An 18,465-nucleotide genomic window follows, 5' to 3' on the forward strand; every position below is an offset into this window, starting at 1 on the left:
TAAAATTTTTGAATAAATTAAGTGATATAAATAATTGTTTATATAGAGCTTTTCCGAGTAGTCGGAGTATAGTTATGCCGTTACATCCATAAATTAATATGATTCATGGCACAATTTAATTATCATGCTACATGCTTGTTCGCTGCTACAACGCAGCATTGCACTGAAACGAATCAGATGCGAAAGCCAAACATAACAGAATTTAACAGACATGCAACTTGTTAAAGTTGTATCCTAAGAAATGTCACATATTCCATGATACACACACACACACACACACACACACACACAAAACACACACACGCACGCACGCACACACGCACACTCACACACACGCATGCACACATATTGACAATATATCTCAAAAACCATGGTAAAACGTCCACATCTCGGAAATCACTTTTATAATTAGTTCTATGAAAGTCTAACGACTAATAAAGGAGTTAACGATGTAATCATCATTTAATGTTTAGATTGCAAGGAATAGATTGCGATATCATCTTGAATGCATTTCAATATTGTCATATAATTTTCCACAAAAACGACACATAATTTTGACATTTCATTATGCTTTTAACATATTGTAATTATTTAATAAATATACAAATGCAATATTATTACTAAATCGCAGAACGATCAGATACTATTTTTGTCATAAAATGGCTCATTTATATAAATAATCACAATGATAAATATCATTATATAGACAATAATACATTTGTTAAATTGGATTCTCAGAATAATGCAGTATCTTGTTCTCTTTTCACGAGAACTCTTTCGCTGGAGTGCATATAACTAAGAAAAATTCAACTAAGTTTCTTGAGATGATACTATATATTTCCTGGCAGATGATTCTCTGCGCGTACGCTGGGAAATCGAGATGTAGCGGTTCAGCATAGTACAATCCCGCGACTGAATGCGCAAAGTGTAGCCGGTTGTAACACCGAGAGTGTCGCCGTCATCATCGTCGTCGTCGTCGTCATCGTCGTCGTCGTCGTCGTCGAGGGCGTAAGTATCCACGAGCATGACGCAAGACGAGATGTTGGACGTCAGGCAAGACCGACAAACCGCATCAATCATATTCACTCACTCGCTCACTCGCATCGTCATACGTTCTCCCTGGAGCACCGACGATGTCCCAGGGCCGCTCCATCTTCGGAAGAAAATTGCTTACTCTCACACTCTACGAATACGGTTCCCGGTAGCGACACGGGCGTGCGAAAAGCTGTACGACATCCCCGACCTGCGAAAAAAAGAGAAAAAAAAACGACAGTCAAGGGAAGTAGGAGGATACAAGAATAAGAGCGTGACGGTGAAATTACGAGGCCATGAAGATGAAATCGATGCGTGAGAATCGTTTCATCGTTTCATGTAGTTAAGAGAGAGAGAGAGAGAGAAATAGACATTTTAACTAAATAATAGGTGATCATTGATACTTGTTTTATTTATTAGATATAATTATTTATCAAAACCTTATTCGCTCATAGATTGTAGTATCCAAGAAATTTATAATTTCATTTTTTTAATATAATAATATAAATTTTAATATAATATATAAAATGAATATAAAATGAAAAAATATGTTATTCCCTTTTACCTTCAAATTATTGTTAAAATTGTCAACTGCTACCACTGTTATGAATTGAAATCATTTTTCAGAATATGTGTATATGATAATTATTCATATGTTTGAAAGTAATTACTGATTAGTGATTAGAAAAGCATTTTAATAGAAAAGCAACATGTCCGTCTACTGACAAAACAATGGTTCCGGCCATTCTGGTCTAATATCTTAAAGATTATAGTGTAGACCTTCTCAAATAATTTATCTCTCACTTTCATAACGAGAGAGAGAAAAAAGTTGTGACGATATTTTTCGATCATTCTTAGCTAGGATTAGCTTTGTTTGTCGTACAAGAAATCATCAATATTCTGATAGGACGGGGAAATATGACATCGTCTGCTGATCTGCTTTAATCATATGTTGATTTTATGTGTTATCGCAACGAACGTGTATACGAACCTCCATATATACAAGTTGGCACTACCTTAGCAAACTAGTTCAACAACGCCGGATATACGGCGGGCAGCCGGCTGGCGCCACGAATTTAGTACTTGATTGTCCCGTCGAACAATTGTTTCGCCGGTAGTAAATGCGAGAGAAGAGACCGCGGGTGTCCCTCTCTCTCTCTCTCTCTCTCTCTCTCTTCGTTCCCTCCTTTCTTTCTCACTTTCTCTTCTTCTGTCTGCCTTTATCACATCGGAGCGGAGACGCTGCACGGCATACACAGCCATGACTCACTCTCAATCAAGGAGAGAAACATATTAGCGATTGTCTTTACCAATTGGAGATATGTGGGTGATAGTTATCGTTGGCGGAGTGCGATACGTGTAAAATACGTACCGTGAAGCGACGCGTACAATTATCGTGCGTGTGCGCGAGGGTGCACATAATGAATGTGGGCATAATCGCGCTCTTACACGGCGCCGGGACGCAGATGGACCCCTGCGGGTAGACGAACGATCGTTCTACCGTAAGCATGCGCTATCTGGAAACTGGCATCGTAATTGGCAGAAATTGTTCCAATTTAAACCGATTAATCCGGATCCAGAGGAAGAATCCCGGCGCGAGTATCGGCAGATTGGTGATTCGATCAAGAATATTATTATACTTTAAACCTCGAAATATTTTTCAATAATATTATGCTCCTATCGCACCCGATTATGAACATATCGAATTGCAAATAAATATATTATGCAACAGCATGTATTAAAAGTAGTATGTACATATATGTAAAAATTTCTTATTTGTATATATTATATTATGTAATATATAATATACCATAAATGTTATATACAAGTATATATACATATATAAAATATTTATAATATAATGTATATAATAAGATATATTATATTTACAAAAAATCAATATAAAAATAATATTTGGAAAAATTGAATAAGCATTTTAATTTTTAATCTTTATATTTACATGTGTAAAAACTCGATATATGCTGTCTCTGTAAAATGATTTTGACACTATTGTGATACGATGAATTTTGAAATGACAATAAACAACAATAACAACAACAACAATGTGCTGACGTGCTGGCATATATAAAGCCTTCTCTGAATCGCCGACATTTATCTAATCGACCACGCGGTTCTCATCTGTGTACGCGATTTAAATCCGCGAAGATCGATGGATCCTCGCGTGAGAAATTCCGGCCAACAATGGTATGGCAGATCGATTAAGCCTCCGCGTGTCATTGATCATAGCAAGACTGCGGTTGAATTTACCGTACAAAAACAGTTGTAGTTGCTTTTGCGTGTTCGCGACATAAACAAAGCTTTCGTCGAGTCATGCATCCGAATATCATTTCCCCTGCCACCCCCGTTGTGATTATCGGCTCATTAGGTCACTGCATCGCATAAACAATTGAAATGTTATCGTTGTAATCTGTAATCTGGATTACATTTTTTGGTCAGATATTTTCACTTGCCACACTCTTCGATCTTTTAAAAGATTATGTAGCAGAATATATAGAATTATTTTCAAAACACGTTATCCGTCAAAAATATCTGAAACTCAAAATAACTGTCCATATAATAAAGAATTCATCTATACGTAATAAAGATTATATGTTGCAATAAAAATTTATTTTATATTCAAATTGTTGCATATCTTACAAAAAAATAGAAAATTCTTACTTGACGTACCGAACGTCCACAATTATTTCTTCACGGTTGTGCTTGCGAGTAACTTTGCGCGTGTAATTTTCGTCGACGTCAACTCCCGGAAGGATTTGCAGCAGGAACAGGGAGTTTCCGCCGGATTCGCGATTAGATTTTCATGCGAGGGGATGTCGTGCTCCCGTGGAGGCGCGTCTTGACTCCGGGATGATGGGAGCGGACATATGGTGTCGCGCGGTAAGTTTTCATCGAGAGGGCACGAATGCGGGAAAAGAAGGGGAGATACGAACTGTACGAGCTGTACGAAAGCTGCAAGGTAGCCCGAGAAAGACGACGAATTAACATGGGACAAACGAGCGTGACCATGTACAGGCGAGAGGGGTGTGAGACCTCGTGCGGAGTTACCACGAGGGGAACCGGGGTGTGTAAACCCCCGTAATATACGGACATATGCACCGATGAACATTGACGAACCCTCGCTGGATCCCAGTGGACTGATATTTAGGGCCGATATTCATTAGCAGTTTTGCGCGGGGTGAAAAGTGCGAGAAAAAGGATGAGAGAGAGAGAGAGAGAGAGAGAGAGAGAGAGAGAGAGAGAGAAACGGAAAGGAACAGGACGAAAGTATAGACGGGGTACGGTGACCTGTCTAACGTTGTAAATGATAACTGTTCCAAAGGGTACTTCGATATCCTATAACGTCATTCCCCTCGCTGATGATCTATGGTTGCGTTTTGATACGCAGGCAGAGAACGGTCCAGATTGAGATATTAAGTACGCGGCGCGACTCGTGAATGCGGGTGACACCGAGATGAGAGTTCAGTTTATTGCTCAGACAGCTGGAGTTCTAACGGCGATTTAAATGGGTAATAAATAAATTGCCTCTCGTGCGCTCTGGAGATAACAAAATTTATTGATAATTTTAATTAAAAAGTAACGGCAATTCCTGAAAAATGTAATTATAAAATATGTCGTATATGTTAATAATGCGAGAGACTGTAATTGACAAAAGTGGTCCCTTGAAACATACATAATGGAACTTATTATATTTCGATTACAATCCAATCCTAATTTATTTTAATAAATTAATTTTCAGTTAATGTCAGTCAATGAAATCAATTGCGTAATTTATTTCAATGTGCAAATATATTTTGGGAAACTATATATTTAAGTCTTTTTGTCTGATAACAGAGAGAACAGAGATATAGACTGTTAATCGGATATAGACTGCTAATCCGATAAATTTTAACAATGTTGAAATTCGCGGAATCGTAAAACGATAAAACAAAATAAATTCGTAGGTTTGCGCAATCAGTTGCGACATATCGTGTTCGAAAATGGGCTCGTATACGTAAGGCGAACCGGCGAATTTTTACATCAAACATGATCTTAATGAGCGACGCGTATCTTCCCTCCTTTGTTTAATCTAAACTTCGGGATTACGTCAGTGGCTGAACAAGGCAGACGAGAGAGGCATATCCGGTTGGCTTAGATTGACTTGGCGCCAAGCGCTGCGCGTACGACTGCCGGAATTAAATGATTATTGCGTTATACTCGTCGGCTAAAATGGAGAGGAGAACGGCGAAGGACATAGGGCGTACTGAAAGGAAGCATAAGAAAAATATAATATTGACTCTCTCTATTCACTACTGTATCTATTTCTTTTAAGTAAAACTTTTTAATACTACAAATACATAAAGATAATAAAGATAATGATCTTTAGGAAAATTATTCAATTATTTTTAGATACAAATTTTTAGATATTTGCAGTTTATGAAATTGAATAAATAAAGTCAAAATTTGATACTTTTCCTTAGACTTTATTTATTTTCTTTATAATTAATTTAAATTGTAAAAAAAAACTACGCTCGGGACACATTAAGTAACAATATATTCCGTATAAAGATAATATTGTATATAATGCACAGCGTGAGTACTTGACAAGTTTCGTTGACGAAAACTCATGATCGAAGCCCGCATGTGTTTATGATTCAATGAAGCCTGTCAGTGAGACACATGTCCATACAAATTAATTTAAGACGGGCTCCCCGTTGTCGCAGAAATTAGGAAACCGGGCAAAACAATTAATTTTTATAAATGTACGAACGACGCGACACGCTGTAGGGCGTTTCACAGAAACTTGGCGCCCGGAAAAGCTAATTCTTAACTTAAGGGAAATAAATGAGGATAATTAGAGGCGAGCAAATGAGAGCAATTAAGCTGGCGAGGCCTAGGTGGAGATCCCCACATTCTTTTTTTACCGAACAATTACTCAACTAAAATTATAATAATTCAGTCTGTGAGGATATGTGAGAGATAATTTTATTTTCTAAGCAGATCATGTCAATCGAGCGTAGCCAACCCTTTAAAGCATCGTACTATCCAATTCGTCTTTATTTATTGTAAGACTCCTGGATCTGGTTTTGTTATTTAACTTAACTTCCAGCACGTATATCTTCACAACGGAAGCTGGATTTTGGAATCGAGAGAAAACAATAAAAGCTCGAGTAAAAGCATGGTACGATAATTTCACATTCTCGTTGCTGGTCGAATTCGTTCTCTCTCTCTCTCTCTCTCTCTCTCTCTCTCTCTCTCTCTCTCTCTCTCTCTCGTCTCTCTCAGAGAGTTGACGCAAAATGCCCAAGGCTGCCACTCACACGACCATGTGCGTGCACCTATCTCTATCTACATACCCTACCTACGTATCTACGGGGTGAGCCAGATCAAACGCAGTTTTGCCAAACGACCGAACCGACCTGCCTCATCTGAATTGATAATAGCGACGTCAGCATATCAAAGACTGAGCGCGATTCACCCGTCGACACACAAGGCCATCCCTCTTCCTTGCATATCCGCAAAGGTTACGCAAAGGTTGCGCGATGTAAGTAGTGCGTTTAAAGATAGAAAGAGAGCGAGATAAGAGAAAGATAAGAGATAGGCAGATTCAAATGTGCTTCTCCGAGAATACGCGGACCCGTGGGAGCGAGGACATCCCGCTAGGAAAACCTGCCTTCAAGCGAGCATTCGAATTTTGACATCGGCCAGTACATTTTCGTCAAAGAAATGAATTTTTATATAAGGATAGAAGGAACCGGGAGAAATTGAAGGGAAGCATAATAAGTACCTTTTAAAGAGCATGTTCTTCTGAAGAATTTTACAGAGTGACTTTAAAATACAAATTTATAAAAATTTAATGGACTGAAAGATCTTTTATCATATATGAGACAAAGGAGACTAATTATTAAATATTTATTTTTATAATTTTATAAAAAATAGATATTTTAAATAACGAAAACATGTCGATTATTAGTTTACTTTCTAGAATTTTTAATGATATTATTATACTCATTTCTGATAATTTCTCAAAAGATTCACATGTATTTCGATAGAAAAACTTCAACCGCAGAAAAGCGCATAATCGGCGAGACTTCCTATGTATGAATTTAAAACTTTTCCAATTATTTCCGGCGCACAGAGATTCTCTGGGTCCAGCAAAACACTCAGTGCAGTTCCCCCATTGCCCTGCCGCGCTGTCTACCCTCTCCGCGCCCCGGATAAGAAATTTAATTAAAACCATGGAAAAACAAGAGAAGTACCACAGGGAGTTAAATGAATTCGAGCGGATGACAGAGGAAGGAGCACGTGAACAAGGTGAACCGCTGCCACAGCATGGTGGAAGTATAGGCACTTCCTCTACAGCGGACGGAAGAACACCCCACCTTCTTCTAGACTAATCAGAGACCGAGAACTAATTAAATTAGCGATCATGGCGTTGGATGGGGCAGACTTCGTAGATAAATGTACCCCCGCCTCGTCTTCGCTGCTCGGCGATCCGACTCGAATCCCTGGTGTAATGCAGTACGTACCCCCGTTGGGCATAACCGCACCCCTGTTTGCCACTCACTACCCCTGATTAGGTGGACTTCCTGTCCACGAGTCGTCGCGACGAGCTGTACGCGCGCGATCATGTACGCCGTCGACGGCTGACCGTCGCGTACACAGTGACGTTTATTCATATAACGCGCGTCTACGTTCGATCCATCGCTCGTCCGGGGGTTAATGATTGGGCTTGATTGCTTGGTAAACATGGGCGAGCCTCAAATCAACCATCCGTCTCCGTGCCACTGACCCACCCCTTCGTCGCGACTACTTCCTCCGCGATGCTTCATGTTCTAGCCTGAAAAGTGTTTGAACTTTAGCGGATTTGGGGATGAAATTATTTCTGAGAAACGCTAATGAGATATTGTATCAATTATCACCAACACACTCCCTGTGTTGTTACAATTACATTTTTCTCTCTTTAAAAAGAATATTTAAATTTTAATAATTATAATTTTTTAATAATATAGGAGAAAATTAATTACAAGATTTAATTGCTATAGTAAAATTATCGTAATTTATATCCGTTTTAAATGTTATCGTTATCATCAAGAACGAGAAGTTGAGCGAACATGACGCCATGCTAAACGTAATCATTTCCTAAGCGAGTTTCAACAAGTGTGGCCGATGGGGAAGAAGATATGGACGAAGACAACAGCGACGACGATGATGACGCTGATGACGAGGATGAGTCAGAGTCGAGATTGAGAATAGCGCCGGGGTCAACTGACGAAGGAAGTCCGACTTGACCGGCGTCGTTTGACCCTCGAGATTAGTCGATCGTGCGGCGGCAACGACCCATTGATCTGCGATCAATCGGATTCATTGACGCGACGCGAAACGCGACGAAAACGAAGATTTCAAAGACACTCAAAGATACTTATCAGAATAATATTTAATCTCTTTCCTTTACTACGATGAGTTATTTGTGTTCCGGATTAATTTTCATCACTTTAACAAATATACAAAAATTATGAAGTGATCCTTACATATATGTATATTAATGTCTTTAGAAAGTATTTATAAGATCATGTATTAAAAAAAATTGTACATAAATGTTATAACTAATTACTTGATGCTCCTAGTTTTTCGAAGATAAGAAATGTGCAGGACACGATTGACTCAATCGTGTATAGTAAAGGATTAAATAAATAAAATTTTTTCCTGTATGTGTGTAGCATAATTTATACTATATCATCTTATAAAATAATTTAAAATGAAAATCTTTGGGACGTTTCTTAAAAGGCGAAGTCGGAGTCGGGAAATCCAAGTGAATCAACATTGCCAAGAATCAGCGATTTTGCGCGCACCGTGAAGTAAATCTCAAATCTTCAGGTTGCGTTATGGCCGCGTCGGGACCGAAGCTTTTAGCGGCTCAGGTGGCACTGTCGCCCGATAATATAACATTATTTTAGTGGAGATGTTCTGCCACGAAACCAGCAGAGATTGTAACTAGCCGGATTCCGAACCCGACAGACAGCAACACAGATAAACAACGATCCTTTTATCAGCCAATCGATAGAGATCTTTTGAATTATTCATCAATGTCAGTAAATTATGTCGGTTTTTTGAGTATTCTTTAACTAAATTCTAATATCGATATCTCCAGCAAGGTCGATTTAGAGTCATTTTTACATGGCATAGATGTATGATTTTAGATAAGACGAAAAAATGTCATAATTATTTAGAATAAAATTTTATTTGCCTAAATTGTATATTGAAGAACAAAGAAATATATACAGAAAGCATGAAAAAATATAGCGAAAAATATAAAAAAATAGAGAAACAGAATAATTTATAAACAATAAATTATATTAGATCGATGTAAAAATACAATTAAATAAAAAAATGTCTTGTTTGGTCTTAATTAAATCTCAATATTTAACAATATTTTGATATAAATGTATGTGCATATCCAGTTCTATAAATCGACACAGTTTACAGAACTGGATATATAAAAAATTTAGCATTCCATTAAAAAAAAGTTCACCCTGAAATGTTCCCAACGCGTCCGTCCATTAAATAATTATTTTCATTATGTGTCCCTCTTTGTATTGAACATGTTGATATAAATCATTTTTTTGTATGCTTCAAATTTCGCTAATAATTAAATCGATCACTGTATACGAATCACCTTGTATATATATATATATATCAATTTATCTTATTTTCATATTTCTTTATTTAACAAAGGTTTATAAAAATTATTAAAGTTAAACAAATATTAATTTATCTTTTTAATATATTCAACAAATATATGGATATTATTATTTTTGTAAAAGGTGGTTCATTAAAAAAGTAATCTCTTCTGTTCTCGAAGAGTAGGAAGGTTTCCTCGATAATCGTCATGCGATTTCTTTTTTCTCTCACAGCCCCTTAACCCGACTCGATGTCTTTCCACCCTCACTGTCCAGGTGCTCGCTTTTTAATTGGATATCTCGGATACGCAAGGGAGACATCCGGGAGACGATAAAGAAAACTCGAAAAGTGAGGTCGGGTGGCTCGCGAGGGCTCGTCAAACTGCGAATTACCAGCCTTATTATTATCGTCCGTGGTTCTAACACACCACTTTTTCTTCCTTACCCTTGGTCTTCGCGGTCCACCCCCTTAAATGACGAGAGATAAAAAGGAGGAAGAACGAGGAAAGTGAAGCCCTCCCTCTAGATAATAATTCGCGCCGCATTCAGTTTTTCAACGAAAAGTAGCAGTTATGAAGACCTGATATTATTTATCGCACTAAACCACCGCACTCAAAGAACCATCTCACCTCCGTTCGCAGCGATACAACGCGAATGCTTTAAACTAGCAAAACAGAATGCGAAATAACGAAAATGCTCGTGGAATGTGATATCAAAGGATTATAAAGTAAATGTACATGAAGAATAAGCAAATAACGACTCAGATAAAGTTGAAGACCAAGCAAATTTTTTTATGCAAGTATTAAAAACGCATTTGCGCTCTTTATAAGGCTCGCATGTTTTACATCCGAATTAACGGCCTGAATTAGCTAATTATGCATACATGACAGCTATTGTACGGGATACTACTTTATATACAAGATGTTCCAAGTTTATTGTAGTTTTATTTATCTACAGAGATCATTCTAAATAATTTAAAAACGATTTTTTCTTATATTATTATACAACTTGGACATATTCAAAAAATACATTGTCGATGCTTTGGGTAAAATGCAAAGAAATACAAAATCGAGATATGAAGGATTATTTTAAACATCTGATTGAAATGAGACTATATTGTTGAACTTGATCATCGCTGATGGTCATTTTATGAATATAATCTATCGCTTCTGTTTGCAAACCGTTCTCCATTTATAGAGATCAGGGACGAATGACTTTTGTTTCATTTTAGAATTTGTTCATAGGTGCCTTTCGCGCATAGAAACGACTAATTCTCACGCATTTCGCGAAATGACTTCTACGACATTCCGCAAAAGTTCACGGAGGAAGAGTGGCGCGGCCGGCCATAACATTTTCATAAGGGTCCATGCTCGTCCATTATAAATTCCCATTCGCCGACTCTCGAGTACGGGGGCTCGAAGTAATTAGCAGCGAAGCCTCGGATATGGCGGACTGCGCCGCGACGGGATTCATTTACGAAACATCTGGAGCGACAAACGGATGGACGAACGGACGGACGGATGGGATGAATGCAGTTCCGTTTATTCTGGCAATTCCGTTTAAATTAGCTGAACGCGACCGTTTTTATGACGACGCCGAGCGGTTCACACGTACCTCCCTTTCATCCGTTCCCGCGAGTAATCATCCAGATTCGTAAATTAGTCGTTGGCACCCACCCGCGCGTAGCTGCACGAAAATCCACTTTGCTTGCGAGCTCGTGCTTGATTAAAATTAAAAATTGCCAGGCGATTGTACGGCAGGAAATAAATGTCAAAAGTGGCATCGCGTTGTGACATGAGTTTGTATCGTTTATATCGTCAATTAAAACTAAAAATGGTCTGACAATTGTTTTACAAGCGCGAATTTTTTAATAGCTTCGCGATGATAATTGACGACTGACATGCTCGCATGAGTTTTCAATTGTAGATTAAAATTGTTAGATAAAATAATTAGATTTTTCAAAACAAAAAAAACGAAATCAATTTCATATCAATTACATCGCTATTTCGACCGTTGTTTTAGAATAAATATTATGTAAATTATTCTATTTGTCTATAAGAGAGTCTTATTTGTAAAATATTCTTCTCTACATAAAATATATGTCGTATTGTGAGTTGCCCGATAATTTTTTCCCTCTGTTTTTTAGGAAAATGACGCGATTAATACTGTCATTAATAACTGTTTATTTATAATAAACATTTGGTGAAGAATAACGTGCGTTTAAATAATGCTATGATTGGTTGTATTTTGAGAATTTGACATTGTTTTAAATATGGAAAACAAGAATAAATATTTTCAACATATATTAGTTAATACTGTTTTATTTCCATAAAAGAAAAAATGTTGCAAACATAAAAAAGGAAAAAACTAGATAACTAGATAAATAAATAAAACAGCATAACAAGGGGGTGCTAAAAATACTAATTCTTGTTCTTTATATTAAAAAGCAGTACTAAATACTCAGCCAATTTTAGCAAACTTTTAAATACGCGTTAAAACATCTTTCACAAAATGCTTATTGTAAATATAAATTAATATTACCAAAAATAAAAGACAGGCCAATGAGAGTACAGATCACAATACGTAATAAATAAATTTAACAAAATTATATAATTGATACATACATTCAAATTCTAAATAAAAAATTTCGTACGTTTCGATTTACTTTGAAATCATCCTCAGTGAACAGGAGATAAATTTAAATAAATAATCACATCTCTCGGTATAACAGTTAAACGGTATTAATCACTCCTAGACATGATCCAAAGTGGAAGCTGTTTAATTGTCGATGAAAAATCTGTCAAACCACGAGAAATATGTTGATAATAAAGAAAAAAGTATCGATAAAACAAAATAACTGTAATCCATCGTCCAATCCGATGTAAAAATTAAATGGACGGAAAGCATGAAAGCATTAAAGATGTTAGTTCAAAATGGATTCATTAATTGATATTTACTAATGACATTATTTGGCTCCTAAAAAAAAACAAAGAGAAATTATTGGCAAATCAAATATATATAAAGATAAAAGCTCATAAATGTCGGATTTTGATGTGCTTGTAAATAAAATTATTAAAACATCAAAAAATGTTCGATCCTCACGCAACAAATAATATGCACAAACAATGCAGCTTCATTCTGACTTACGGGCTGTGGTCCGTTCGTAAAATAGACATGTCTGGAGTCACAAATTGGAGCATTACGAGAGTATAAGAAAGCAGACATACATCCACTGACACATGTTCACCGAGCAAAGAATAGACAGGACAATAGATCCACTTGGAATTTTCAAAATTCACAAATGCCGTTATTTACTCGAGGGAAACATTTCGTCGCAATCCTAAAATATATCATTTTTTAATATTATTTTTCTAGCTTTTTACTCATTTCGTTTGATAAACATCAGTCACTATACAAAATTATTAAGAATATTAACTTTATATAATTATTTTGATAACTGAATACAAATAAGTAATTAAAATCAAGTTATAAATACAATCGCTTAATTTTCAAAGTTTAAATATCTACTGAATTATTTTAATTAGTTATAATTTACGAACTCTTTAATCAGATTTAGATCTCTTCAGCTATGATTTACGAACATTATTTATTACTATTCGCAACTATTAAAAGTAAAGTAAAATTCCAGCACGAAATCCATCTTAGAATAGCAAACTCGAGAAAATCGGCGAAATAAAAAACTTGCAGGACACGAGATCGACGACTCGGAAACGAGATTCCGTTCTCGAATCGGGTTTCTCTTCGGGCGTTTCTCAAGTTTGAAATCCAGGACGGCGGCGGCTTTGCCGAGTAAAGCCCGGGGATACTCCGCGGTAACGAGAGCTAGAGATATCTTGCTCGGACTGTGCGCTTAATTAAAACAAGGAACGAGACGCCCGGGGCTCCGTGGTATCATCGGCCACCGCATCGCATAACGGTGGTGTTTCCATAATTTGGCCGAAAACCCAACCAGACACGGTGGTCAGCAACGGTCGGTCAGCCAACGGGCGCCGTGGACCGCGGATCCCGACCACGGTTATTAACTGACCAGGATGTACGAGACACTGGGGACCAAGTTGAATGGTGAACACACAAACCACGCGGGGCAAACGCGGGGGTGCGCGAGCTTCCTGCGAGCTATGTTGCCGAAAGGATTGATGGGGACCGGTCACCGGTTATATCCGACGAAACACGCTTCGAACTGCACGCGGGCCTGCAGACAATTGCACCCAGAACGTTCCATCCTGGCGCAATTGAATTATCGGCGATGCATGCGCGGCGCCTCCCGTGTCTACGTGCAATTTGTTACACCGAACCGACGCGAATTCGTGAATTCGTAATCGGTCGACATTTTCCCCGCGAAATCTTGCCGCGCCCGTTACAGCGTCTGCCCTCCGCTTTCCAAATGGACGGGAGATTATTAATTGGAGTACACATTCATGAAACAAACGCGGGTTGAGATATGATATTCGTTAAAAGTTGTGACAATGTGTAACGATTTATTTATAGGTACACGAAACTGTTCCGAAATTACAATATCTCTTGAAAAAAATCAGTGTGCATTTTTGCTACAGAATAACATTTTTATTCTTCAAACTAAAACACAAAAATCAACAGATTCGTATGCAAAAAAAAAAATATCTTTATCCGAAATAAGAATAAGTCAAAATTCGCGATAACTTAATTTATTCTCGCCGAACAAAAATGTCTCGAATAATCATCCTTAAGTCAATAATGAATACAGTGATCGAGCTTTTTTTCAGCAAGGAAAAACAAGAAGTAGGAAACACAGGGAAGAAAGAAAGAAAAAAAGAGAAGCTATAGATAGAGTTAAGAGAAACCGCCCTGAACGAAGTCAACCGAGGATCTATCGTTCTCCAGGGACTAACTGGATCGTTGCAGGTCGGGAGATAAAGAGACTGAAAAAAAAAGAGAGGAAAAAAAAATGGGAGCGAGAGAGTGGTGGAGGCAATGGAGAAGGAGAAGACAAGCGGCGGAATTGAATCGAATTGGACCAGCTTGGCGCTGGCGTGTTCGCAGGCAGTTCGTCCAAGGATATTTGTTCCGCATACGTACGTAAGCGTAGCCTTCGGAGACCCCGCTGTCGGGGGTTGTAATGGTAGCAGAGGACCGCCACGGGGAGAAGGGATGCCGCATAAAGCACCGTCGTCGGCACCGCCGGGGCACGTGGTGTATGCGGGGCGTATTAAGTCCACGTGGAGAGAGTCACGCGCGTCTCTTGGGATCGCTGACAGGAGCCGAAGAGATGGGCGCGACCGTTCCCTCGAGAGGATGGGTGTGTATGTGTGCGTACATACACACACCCTCGCGCGGCTAATTGTTTAAAATCTGATCGCACGTAAGCGCGCTACGGCGACTAATTAGGCGATGGCCGCGCTCACTGGATATCGGGCGCGATTTAATGATCCCACGTGAGGAGGTATTAATTACACTCGCGCGAGCACGCGGTAATTACGGATAGGCGCGGTGCGAAATTGCCGTCGCGAAATGAGCCCGCTCGTCAAGGTTCAGGTTCAGGTTAATTATTTGCGTCGCTGGGGGTATACGCCGCGCTGATAAGGAATGATTGCTTGACGATGATGAGTTAAGTAATTTGTCGCGTGTAATTGGTAGTTGACGAAGGTCAGTTGGAGCCAAGTTTGTGTGCGAAAACGATTTGTAGTGATAGGTTATGAATCATTATATAAAACTATTGATTGCGATACAATCTATTATATTATTAAAATAATATTTTTTTAATGTAACATATTTTAATAAGTAAATTTTCTTTTTGTCATCTTTGTTATCTGATAATATTTCTGTGCGTTTTTGAAATAGTTCTTTGAAAATGTCAAATGTCTTGAGGGAGTTTATACGCATGTATTACGGCGTAGTTCTAAGAGAAGACAAAGAGAATAATCACGTGAAATCTGTTCGCGCATGTTTGTGCTGGCATTAATTAACCGATGAAATAATTTCCATTTGTGCTAGTCCGAGAGTGATGCCAACTACTGATTCTATGATAAACAGGATCTGATGACACCGACTCATTGATCACAGCGACGAGTATATGCGCTAGAATAGTGGTAGTAAAGATTTATGCGTGGACTTAACGGCTCGCAATCGCGATTTCCATAACTCATTTAATTATCATTAGATCATTGTTTCAATACCATGAAACAATGCAATGTCTGTTCATTTTAGCGACATCTCATAGAAAATAATTTGAAATACATATTACGTTTTTTTTTCTATTATATCTCTCTGTACAGTTAAAAAATAAAATATTTTCAAACAATTTAAATTACACAAAAAATTTACCTATTTAAAAAATAGTTATTCTATAATTACTATAAAAGAATATATCATTATATAAATAAAGATATTATTCGTATTACTTTTATTAGAGATATCATTATCAACTGTATTTAATATTGATAAATCATCGTCAATCAGAGATATATCAAACAAAGATTTATCCAAGCAAACATTATATGTTTGTAACATTGTTAATCTAACGCCAATCATTATCGGAGGTTAATCAAACGAAGAAAATCTATATAACGAATATTTATATAAATACTATAATACAAATGATACATTCGTATTTATTACAGAATTTATTATCGATTTTCATAAAAAAAAAATTACAATATTTCTCCAAAATTACATTATTTCACTGGTTAATATATTTAACGTGCAAAGAATTTGTAGAAAAATTTAAAAGTGTCTAATTAATAAATTAAAACAAAAAATAAATAACATTAGTATGTAGTATGTAAAAATATTTTATATGATTTGACATTTATATATTTAAAAAATCGTAATACTATGACACAGTATAACAAACATAATTTTTTTAATTAACAAAATATTATTACGATTAATTTATAGCGCGATTGCAAATCATAATGTTCACAATGTATAATTCACCTTTCATCGTTCAATACAATGTATAATTCATCTTTCAAGAATGATAGAATTAACCGCGCAGAAATGCTGATAAAAACATTGGAAATAAAAAAATGCGAAACGGATCGCAGTTCCAACAGTGAATAGAGCACATTCCGCCCGCGAATTCCGGCGCACCCCGCAATATAGCCACCACCTTTCACCTTTGATTTATCCTCTTATCATATGCGAGCTCGAGTTGGTGGACGGGTGTGGGCGCGGGTGCGGGAACGGCCGAGGCACCGACAATATCGCCACCCCCCTGCGGTGGGGGCGCGATGAAAATGGGATTGAAAACCACCAGACTAATCTCCTACCTCTCTCGCGTGTACTCGTAACACCATGCCCGTGAGCGCGCACATACACACGTGCTCGCACGCCACGCACACATGCACGCGTGCACGGAATCGTCCACCTGCACGATTAACCCCCGCGCTTTTCCGCGCGGTAACACACAAACGTGTGTCTGCGTACACGTAACGCACGTGTATTAAATGCCGGCACACGTATTTCGCGGCGGTGTGCGTGCTAGTCGCGCTCAGAAACGGCTGCCATTTAAATAAATGTTTAATCTCGCTGCCGTCTCCCTTCGCCCTCCCGTCGAAACCCTCCCGCAGTTACCTCTTTTTCCTCCGCGTTTCGCTCCGCGAGCCGCGAGCAGCTTGCCCGACGAAGTGGTAAAGGACGGAGAATTGCGAGGAGAAATAGAACGGGAGCAGCTTTAAAAAGAAAGAAGGAGAGAGAGAGAGAGAGAGAGAGAGAGAGAGAGAGAGAGAGAGAGAGATCTGGAGAACGCGGGATTGCACTGTAAGGAGGAAGCGAAAGCTTCGAAAGGAGGATAAAGAGAGTGAAAGGACGGTTAGGCGGGGGTGAAAGGACCCGCACGGGCACCGCCAGAGAGAGCGGCAAGTAAAAAACCAATCGAGTCTGTGCAGCGCGGCGCTGAATCCCCGATTCCCCGCGTCCCAACCCCGGTTCCTGGACCATTCGAGAGACCGAGCCCCGCAGCCATTTAACCTCTGCATTGCAAATGCCACCCCCTATCCGCGGCCATCCGACTCGGTAAGGGATGGCAGGGTAGGACGGGAAATAGGGCCGCCAACTCGAGCCGAGACTGTTATTTTAACGAAATATCTTTAAACGTCGGCACGAGAGGTGAAAGGGGGTGAACGGATGGCCTGGAGGAGAAGGATGAACCTCGCTAGTCAGCCCGGAGGGAGTAAATGTAGCGGGGATGGATGGCGAGACGGGGATGGTCTCGGGGCGAACTCGGCGCGGAGAGATGAAAGGATACCTAGTTACGGGACGAGAGCACACCGGTTTAAAGGATTACCGGCCTGCCTATTATTCAAATGTATGCTAAACGCGCGGGGCGGTGTGCGCGATAGCCTTATCAGCCCTCTTGCGAGGCGCACCACGCTGCGCGGATATTTCACGGCGGTTTGCCGCAATAGCGAAAATGCTTCCTCGTCCCGAGGTCCAGACCAGCAACTATGCTTTATTTCGACAACGCTTTTACTGCTGCTTCCCTGCTGACGATCAAATGTAGAATTTTATCGTCTCTCGCCGGCAACTCTGTTTGACCGCTGCTCAAAAATAATTTTATAGTAATGTTCAAGTTCTTCAGCATACCTAATTTGTCTACAGTAATTCAGATCTTTTTCCTAGAAAATATAAGCTTCTTCTGTTCAATTAATTATGAAGATTCCTCTTTGGAACTTTCAACGAATTTTTTAAAAATCTATCGCTTGAATTTATTGCCTGAAATTATATTATCATACTTAGTAGCAATTGATATTCTTCA

This window comes from Acromyrmex echinatior, chromosome 5 (genome assembly GCF_024713525.1).
Source record: "Acromyrmex echinatior isolate Ae372 chromosome 5, ASM2471352v2, whole genome shotgun sequence".
NCBI classification, from domain to species: Eukaryota; Metazoa; Arthropoda; class Insecta; order Hymenoptera; family Formicidae; genus Acromyrmex; species Acromyrmex echinatior.